The sequence below is a fragment of the Rhinolophus ferrumequinum genome, chromosome 14 (assembly GCF_004115265.2).
Source record: "Rhinolophus ferrumequinum isolate MPI-CBG mRhiFer1 chromosome 14, mRhiFer1_v1.p, whole genome shotgun sequence".
In the NCBI taxonomy this organism is placed as follows: domain Eukaryota; kingdom Metazoa; phylum Chordata; class Mammalia; order Chiroptera; family Rhinolophidae; genus Rhinolophus; species Rhinolophus ferrumequinum.
This window is the reverse complement of record NC_046297.1, coordinates 34,825,037-34,835,075: the sequence shown is the minus strand read 5'-3', so window position 1 is coordinate 34,835,075 and position 10,039 is coordinate 34,825,037. Positions and strand designations below refer to the sequence as shown.

General features: G+C 38.3%; 1 protein-coding gene across 1 annotated transcript in view; it reads right to left on the bottom strand.

Moving 5' to 3' along the window:
* Positions 1-7,416: 7,416 nt before the first annotated feature.
* Positions 7,417-10,039, bottom strand: part of CIBAR1 (CBY1 interacting BAR domain containing 1) — a 38,769-nt gene continuing 36,146 nt past the window's right edge. The window contains exon 10 of the transcript XR_004424938.1: positions 7,417-7,512. The gene's annotated coding sequence lies outside the window, so the exon portion shown is untranslated. The remainder of the gene's footprint in view (positions 7,513-10,039) is intronic.

Sequence of the window (10,039 nt, the reverse complement as noted above, 5' to 3'; positions counted from 1 at the left end):
GGAGGGCTAGTGCTTGATGAAGAGGTTGGAACCAGAAATGGGAATCACCTTGGGTGTTCCACAGACTATTGTCTTTCGAATTCCCAAGCTGAGTTATTGAGTACACACTTCTTAGGGTCAATAGCTATCCATAGTGCTTTCCTTCAGGGGCCTCATAATCTAGTAGAGAAACATAGAAACATCAGTAAAATATGTTGAGATAACTTTTCTAATTGAGACTGTGAAACTAGAAGATGGCATTAAATCTGCCTTGGGGGGTGGGAAGGAGATCGGTGAAGAAGTCATAGAGGTTGGAGATGTTGTAGGACAAGTCAAGCAGAGGGACCAGCAGGAACAGACCCAGAGGCTTGAGTGAGCAGGCACACTGGGGAATGACATATCTCTCAGTATCCCTGAGATGTAGGGTGTGTATGGTCAGTGGCAGGCGATGAGATTAAAAAGGTAGGAAGGAATAAAAATGAAGGCTCTTGAATGCCTATCTTTGCCTACCATGGTTTCAAGCTTGTTAAAACTTTATCCTAGGGAATAACACGATCAGATTTGCATTTTAGAAAATATCCTGGAAAAGAGGTATATTGAAACCTCTAGACGTAGAGATCACTTGGGAGCTTAAATCTGAAATCTAGGGTCTAAGGGTAATGGAAGAAGGGAGAGGCAGGAGAGGATGAATGAACGAGCTGTTTAGGAGGAAGAATTGTGAGAATGTTATGACTTGGACAGAGGAAGCAAATAAATGAAAACAAGGATCACTTCCACTTTCTGATTTGTGACGTTGGGTGGATTATGACATTAAAGGACCTGGTACTGATAAAGGTTTCATATTGAATAAAGAAAAATATTAAAGGTAGAAATTAAAGTTATAGGAATTATCTAATATGTTGGTGGAGGTTAGGGCCATGGATAATAATTAAAATGATTGATATTAATTGCTGGCTTTCAATATGTCAGTCACTGCAATATCTCATTTGATAAACCAAGGACCATTATCGTTATCTTTAACAGATGAGAAAACCAAAGCTTAGAAAGCATATATGGGGCCGGCCCGGTGACTCAGGCGGTTGGAGCTCTGTGCTCCTAACACCGAAGGCTGCCAGTTTGATTCCCACATGGGCCAGTGGGCTCTCAACCATGAGGTTGCCAGTTCGATTCCTCAACGCCCACAAGGGATGGTGGCCTGTGCCCCCTGCAACTAAGAACGGCAACTGGACCTGGAGCTGAGCTGCGCCCTCCACAACTAAGATTGAAAGGACAACAGCTTGACTTGGAAAAAAGTCCTGGAAGTACACACTGTTCCCCCAATAAAATCCTGTTCCCCTTCCCCCAAAAAAATCTTTGAAAAAAAAAAAAAAAGAAAGCATATGTAACTTCCTAAGGTCACACTCAGATCATGATTCTAACCCTGGGAGTTTGATACCAGAAACTACATTCTTAATAACTGATTCTTTACTGCTGTTCTTGAATCCTTGGATGTACATTTCTAGGCATTAATTTAAAAAAAGAAAAGACAACTGAGCCCAAGAGGCCATTAATGAATTAAAATATTATAAAGAACATAAAGAACAAATTCAAAGTGCAGAAGTGGAGGTAGTAGTCAGAAAGGGGAATTAGTGAAGTCAAGATCTTATGGTTGGGGGACTTCGTGTTGTGAGCCCTGTACTTTTCCTCAATCTCCAGACTCTTTTTTGTTTTTTTTTTAAAGATTTTATATTGGGAAAGGGGAACAGGACTTTATTGGGGAACAGTGTACTTCCAGGACTTTTTTCCAAATCAAGTTGTTGTCCTATCAATCTTAGTTGTGGAGGGTGCCATTCAGCTTCAAGTTGTCCTTTCAGTCTTAGTTGTGGAGGGCACAGCTCAGCTCCAGGTCCAGTTGCCGTTACTAGTTACAGGGGGTGCAGCCCACCATCCCTTGCGGGAGTCAAACCAGCAACCTTGTGGTTGAGAGGATGCGCTCCAACCAACTGAGCCATTCGGGATGCAGCTCAACTCAAGGTGCCGTGTTCAATCTTAGTTGCAGGGGGCAGAGCCCACCATCCCTTGCGGGACTCGAGGAATTAAACTGGCAACCTTGTGGTTGAGAGCCCACTGGCCCATGTGGGAATCGAACCGGCAGCCTTCAGAATTAGGAGCAAGGAGCTCTAACCGCCTGAGCCACCGGGCCGGCCCCCAATCTCCAGACTCTTGGTGCTAATGCTTATACGATAAAAACATCATATTCAGTATATTACAAACTCAGTTTGGCTTCCATGATGGAACACTCTCCTGACTTTCTTCCAGGTTATTCCTAGAATAAACTTTGTGGTTATTCCTTCTCTCTGCCCTTTGTAGGCTCAGCCTCCTTTACTTGGCTATTAAATGTGGAGTCCCTGAGGACTCAGTCCTAGACTTTTTTCTCTTCCCATTCTTTGGTTTCCCTCCTAGGTGATGTCAACAATGTGCATGACTTCAATGACCACTTTTTGCATATGACTCACATATTTATATATATCCAGGTCAAGTATCTTTTCTGAGCCCTGAGCCAGTGTTTCCACTGCTTGCTTGAAAACTCCATTTGGGTGGAATTAAGCTTTTTTATTTCAAGATGTCCAGAAACAACTCATGATCTCCATCCCTTCCCCAGCTCCAACTTTGTCCTTTTCCAGTGTCCACTACCTCAGCTAAGGGCAACATCATCCTACCTGTAATATAGGCCTATAAAATCTAGGAGTCACTTTTGACACTTTCCTTCATCTTCCCATTTCAGTCCATTAAGAAGACCTTTTGATTTTTTATCTTCTAAATATCTCTTGGATTTATTATACAAATATCCCTTAAATTTACTTTTCTTAACCTCTACCATCCCAAAATGCTATCATCTCGCATATGAATTACTGCAATGAACCTGTTTTAAAACTTTATTTTTCAGTTTTAGGCATTATCAATTGACTGCCCACTATGGAAGATGAAGATTTGCTTTCTACCATATTTTCTGAACCCCTTCATATTTCTCATATGTTTATTTTAAAATTTGGAGTTAGAATAGTAATCACATTTACATTATCATGACTAAGTGATATTCACAATTGAGTCATGTATCATACCACACTTTTTATCTTTCTTTAATGTGAATAGGTGTCTTCTTTCTTTACTTGTTAAATGAATTAATCCCTAAATTCTTCCTCACAACTATTAATCTCCTTTCAATATATTTAACACATTTAGTATGTGCCAGGTTTTCCTCTAAGTGTTTTTAGTTCTCATAAGAGTCCTCTGTAGTAGGTACTTGTTATCCCCAATTTATAGATGAGGAATTTAGACAAAGAAAGAGCCAATAAAAACTAGTATTAGGATCCAGGCATCCATGTCCTTTTTTTTTTTTTAAGGTCACAATTTTATTTAATTATTTTTTATTGAGTTACAATGGACATAACGTTATATTAATATTAGTTTTAAGTGTACAACATAATGATTCAGTATTTGTATATAATGTGAAATGACCACTATAAGAGTAGTTAATTTAACATCCATCACCACATATAGTTACAAAAATTGTTTTTCTTGTGATGAGACTTTTTAAGATCTACTATCTTAGCAACTTTCAAATATTCAATGCAGTATTATTAACTACAATCACCATGCTGTCCATTATATCCCCATGACTTATTTACTTTATAACTGGAAGTTTGTACCTTTTGACCCCCTTAACCCATTTTGCTCACCTCCTACCCCCACTTCTGGCAACTACCAATCTGTTCTCTTTATCTATGAGCTTGGGTTTTTTGTTTGTTGGTTGTTTTGTTTTTGTTTTTGTTTTTTAGATTCCATGTATAAGTGAAATCATATAGTACTTTGTCTTTCTTTGGCTAACTTATTTCACTTATTATAATGCCCTCAAGGTCTATCCATGTTGTTGCAAATGGCAAGATTTCATTCTTTTTTTATGGAAAAATTACACACACACACACACACACACAGCAGGTGCCAAGAAATGTATACACATTTTAAGAAAGGAAAAAATTATTAAAATTGTAATACTCAATATATACCGATAACAGAAGATGAATTCAAGTCATGTGTACACATTTTTTTGGCACCACTGGTGTGCCATATATATGCACACACACACACATATTACATCTTCTTTATCCATTCATCCATCATTGGATGCTTCTGTTGTTTCCATATCTTGGCTATTGTAAATAATGCCATAATGCACATGGGGCTGCATATATCTTTTTTTTTTTCTTCTTTTTTTTTTAGGAGGGCACAGCTCACAGTCGCCCATGTGGGGATTGAACCCGCAACCTTGGTTTTATTAGCACCATGCTCTAATCAACTGAGCTAACCAGCCACCCTGCATATATCTTTTTAAGTTGGCGTTTTTATTTTCTTTGGATAAATACTCAGAAGTTGAATTGCTGGATCATATAGTTTTAATTTTTTGAGTATTCTCTGTAATGTTTTCCATAGTGGCTGCACCAATTTACATTGCGACCAACAGTGTACAAAGGTTCCTTTTTCTCTATATCCTTGCTAATACTTGTTATTTCTCATCTTTTTTATAATAACCATTTTATTCGGTGGGAGGTAATATCTCCTGTGGTTTTTGCATTTCCCTAATGATTAGTGATGTTGAGCACCTTTTCAGGTACCTGTTGACCATCTAGATGTCTTCTTTGGAGGAATAACTATTCAGATTTTCTGCCTATTTTTTAATAAGATTGTTTGTTTATTTGCTATTGAGTTGTATGAGTTGTTTATATATTTTGGACATTAACTGCTTATCAGATATATGATTTGCAAATATTTTCTCCCTTTCTATGGGTTGCCTTTTTATTTGTTGATGGTTTCCTTTGCTATGAAGATTTTTAGTTTGATATGGTCCCACTTATTTAATTTTACTTTTGTTGCCTCAGGCATTTATGTTCCTAACCACTATGTTATGTGGTTTCTCCTCAAGGAAGTAAACTAAGAATGAAGAGAATATGCAATCTATTAAACTGGAAGGGGAAATGGAGTGATGTTAAAGAGAGATCTCAAGTTTAGTGGATCGCTTATCCTTTGCTCAGTTTATTTCCTCATTTGGGAAGTGCACGTACTTAAGCAATTTCCTGATAAAGGGTGCATAAGATGTAAATTTTTGAGACCTTGGCTATCTGAAAATGTATTTCTTCTTCATACTTACTTAATAGTTTACTTGAATATGGAATGCACTTACAATTATGAAGGCACAGCTCCTATTTCTTTTGATTTCTAGCATTGCTGTTGAAAAATCTGCTGCCATTTTGATTCTTCATCTTTTGGTGTGATTTGTTTTTTTATTCTCTGGAAGTCTTTGGAATGTCCCCCCATCCTTATTTTTCTTAATTTTACAGTGCTGTGTCTTGGGATGTTTCATTGCCTTCTTTAGTGCTGAGCACTTGTTGGACTTTAATTATTCCTTTGAAGATTTCCTCTCCTTTTTTCCTATTTTTTTTTCTAGATACCCTATTTTTCTGATATTGGACCTCCTGGACTTATCTTTCTTATATTATCTTTGCACTGTCCATTTTATTTTGTTTTATTCTACTTTCTGGAAGATTTCTAAGCTTTTCCTGTTAAACATTCTCTTGAACTTTTCATTTCCACTATTATTAATTCAAGTTCCAAAAGCCCTTTTTGGTTTTCTGACTATATCTTATTTATAAAATCCCTAGTATTCTTTCATAGATGCAATATTTTCTCTCTTTGAGGACATTGGGTTTAAAGTTTTCTTTTGCCTATATAATCTGTCTCTTCAAAGTCATGTTTTGTATTAAAGGATTTCCTCATAAAACTAGTGACCCTTTTTGCTATCTATGTATATGTATATTATATCTAGGTATATGCATATTATACCTATGTAATATATGCATATTAGAGTGGAACACACTGCAAAGCTAATCGGATGCTCTACAAAGATAAATGGGGTTTCCTGACTGGGCTAAAACGTGTAGGGTGATTTGCCTTGGCTGTTTCATAGGGCATTCCCCAATGTCAGTATTTGTTCTTTCCTCCCACCCCTCTGTTGTACGGATTAAACTCCCCAGAAAGAATTTTCTCTCTAGAGGATTTAAGCCTGGCTTCCAGGTGTAGTGGGGAAACAGGGTATGAGTTTCAACATTCAGTTTCATCATTCACATAATGTCCTTTTTTAGTGCATAGAACCCCTGATCTCATGTGTATCCTTTGTCCTCTAGTCATAATTTCTCTAGAGTAGAAACCTTCAATCTTCTGCTCTAGTGGGGGAGAGATAGGTTTCTTGACACTAGAAGAAAAGAGACGTAAGTGTGTCTTTAATGCTTCAAAATTTGATATTCAACCAACTCTGTTTTCACCTCCTCCCCCAAAAAGAGATATTGAGGTCTCCTAAGCCTTTGAGGACTTTTTTGGTGCATCTCAAGTTGCTTCTTAGCTTTCCCACTGTCAATTTAGGATTCAGCCCTTCATGAAAGAAATTACCACCTATCCATTTGCTTCCTGCTTGTAAAGTTTTATTGTTATTGCTTTCCACACTAATATTTTTATTCTTATCAGTTTTTCATGAGAGCAAGGAGGATATCCATTTTTGTTCACCATTGTCTCCTTAGCACCTGGAGTTGAGCATAATACATTGTAAGCATTTAATACACAATTGTTTCAATGGAAAAGAATAAATCAAACTTGCTTCAATTCCTCTTTCTCTAGTTTACTGCCATCTTCTAAACTCCTAAGGGGAGCTCATTGCTGTCTCCCCTCATTTCATTCATGGGAAGAGTCTGAGGAACAATGTGGGTTAAGCCTGAACCACAAGGCCTCTGGCCATATTCCTAAGGAACAGAATTCTTTTGTGTTCGTGCAGCATGGTATCAAGCAGAGTACCATGCGCCAGCTACCAATTTCAGATGAAGACTCCAAACACTTCTGCTTAGTATCAGAGTTGCCAAAAAAACCCCAAAAACAACAACTACAACAACAACAACAACAACAAAACAGTGCAGTCAAGCACTGAATGGGAAAACTTTACTTACACAGAGAGGAGACAGAACAAGATCAGCTTCAATAGTGGCTGTCAGTCTCTCATAGCCATGGGTCTCTCCTGGTTGTTGACACAAGGTGCTAGGCCCAGGCACTGTACCTCACTCATGCTGCAGTGGAAGAACCCTGTGTCCTCTCCTTGGAGGACAGATATAACAGTGGGGTTGACCAAGGGCCATATGATACACACACTTTAAGCAGAGACAAAAGAGTACTCATTGAGGCTGAAATAAGGAAAGTTATTCCTACACAAGGTGACAAGACAGACACCATCTGTGTGGGCTCTTGAACTCTTGGTAAGAAGTATTTCAGACCCAAGGCCCAATCTTATGTGGCCAAGGGGAGTACTGCACGAGACTGCCTTTTCTAACACAATGTCTTCTGGATTCTCTTTTTGTTTTGGTTTTCTTCTTATATTCTCTTTTTAGATTTTTCTCTGTAGATTCTTAGGTCTTCCTCTTGCTCTTTTGTTTTATGTTCCTGGGGCTGGATGGAACCCTGGGAAAGGAAATTTAAGCAAAAGGAGACATCCTGTTTCATGTGAGGTCCTGACTGTTCATTAGAAATGGGTTCTACATTGACATTTGGGGGCCAAAGCTTCATCTCATCAGTAAAACACAAAGATTTTTGTATAATACCCTTTCTGCATGCCTCCTTTGTTAATGTAGAGCATCAAAAGAATATTCAGGATCTCACTATCCTCCATCTTTCTACCATGAAGACAAAACTCCCATTTACCTCAGGCAAGGAGTTATCTAAATTGGAATGCTGGAGGTTCTGTTCAATTATTACTTACCAACATCATTCATTTGTTGATTCTGTTTAGTCTCTTGGATATGACTTCTGTCACACACAACTGAGGAAGCTTTATTTAATCAGTAGTGTATATGACTTCTGTCACACACAACTGAGGAAGCTTTATTTAATCAGTAGTGTCCAAACAGTGCTCCCACAATCCCTAGGGGTATTGCAGATATGCCTCTGAGGACTAACGCAGGGGAAAAACAGGCAAGATCATCCAGGCTACCCGAGCAACATGTTAGATTTCATGTTATGCCTTTATTGGTGCTTATTATGTGTCTTTAATGTGTGTGTGTGTTGTGTATGTATGTGTGTTTGTGTTTGTGTGTATGATTATTTTATCTACACAGCAACCCTGCTATTGTCATCTTCATTCAATAGGTGAAGAAATTGAGGCACAGAGAGTGCAACTGAAGTGGCAACTAGCAAGTGGCAGTGTCAGGCTTGGAACTATGGTGTTCTGATTTCTGAGCCAGGCTTCTTGATTTCTAAGTTATATGTACTGGAGTTTATTGTGTATTAGGGACTGTGCTAAATGCTTACAGCATTATTTCACTTAGTCCTCATAATAGTCCTGTATTATGGGTACTCTCTTCTGCTATAGTATGAGCTTCTTGAATAAAGAGAACTGTGAGTTCTTCACCTGTGTCTGTCAGGAGCCTTAAGCAAGGTGTTTGACACACAGTCCATGCTCAATAGATCCAGTTGAATGGAAGTCAAGGTGTGCAAGAGGCATGAAAGTCCTTGGAGTTGACAAGATGGACGAAGTGAGACAAAGTGGGGTGAGACTGTGCCTGGGAATGCTGAAAAGCTGGGAAGGGCCACTGGAAACTGTGGTACCAGACTCATTCAGGGGGAGGTGGTGCTGTAGTTGTGTTAATCCAGCTGGGGAGTCTGATTGCCCAGCAGAGCCACAGAATGGCCCTGGCTTGGTGTGGTTACCATGTTTCAGGGTACAGTCTTCTGTTTTGATGTTCCAGAAACTTAGTTTTCTCTCTGTTCTCTAAAATGATTAGGTTTTCATGTTAGCACACTAAAGGCTCAAGAAACTCTTCAATAACAAGAATACCATGTAATTAAACCCACCAACTTGACTGGATTTTTATTTTATTTTATTGGCATGGTCATCTGAGAAAGGCACAGACAGACTAGAAAAGATATGTAGGCACTATGGTGTCCTGTTTGGAGGAGATTTGGGTAAATAGAAGGGATGGTCATCCAGAACTACAAAGGAGGTTGGCAATACCTATCTAAGCCTGTCCAAGGGAGGCAGCCTGATGTAAGCACACTTCAGATGAGTCTCATAGTTAAGTGCTCATTAAATGATAGCTGTTATTTTTGTTAACATGGGTGAAAATGCTTCCAGGTACCCTTAACTGAGAAACATTTTTTGAGATTAAGTAACTCATGTTCTATTTCTGTGCTTAGCAAACAACTCTGATCATTTAACTTCATATAGAGAGTGTATATAGCCAGGAAACTTCTGGTCAGCTTGAGTTCATCTAAGGTTAACTTTATTAGTGTTTCTTCTTGTGAATAAACATTGACAATATTGACATTTTCAAGCATTGCTTTTGTGTGCTTTTTAGAGGGAGTCTGCCTCAAACGACAGAATCTTCTCCCTGTGTAACAGTGTATAGGCATATCTCATTTTATTGTACTTCACTTTATTGCACTTTGCAGGTATTATTTACCTAAGAAATACATTTTGTAAGGCTATAGTTGCCATAGAAAGTGATTCCTCTGATGGATCTGGGCAAAGGAAATTGAAAACCTTCTGGAAAGGATTCGCCATTCTATATGCCATTAAGAACATTCATGATTCATGGGAAGAGATCAAAATATCAATATTAACAAGTTTGGAAGAAGTTGATTCCAACCCTCATGGACAACTTTGAAGGGTTCAAGACTTTAGTGGAGGAAGTAACTGCAGATGTGGTGGTTATAGCATGAGAACTAGAATTAGAAGTAGAGCCTGAAGATGTGACTGAATTGCTTCAATTGCGTGATAAAAATTTAACAAATGAGAAGTTGTTTTTTTAGGGATGAGCAAAGAAAGTAGTTTATTGAGATAGAATCTACTCCTCATGAAGATGCTGTGAAGATTATTGAAATGACAACAAAGGATTTAGAATATTATATAAACGTAGTTGATAAAGCAGTGGCAGAGTTTGAGAGGATTGACTCCAATTTTGAAAGTAGTTCTGTGGGTGAAATGTTATCA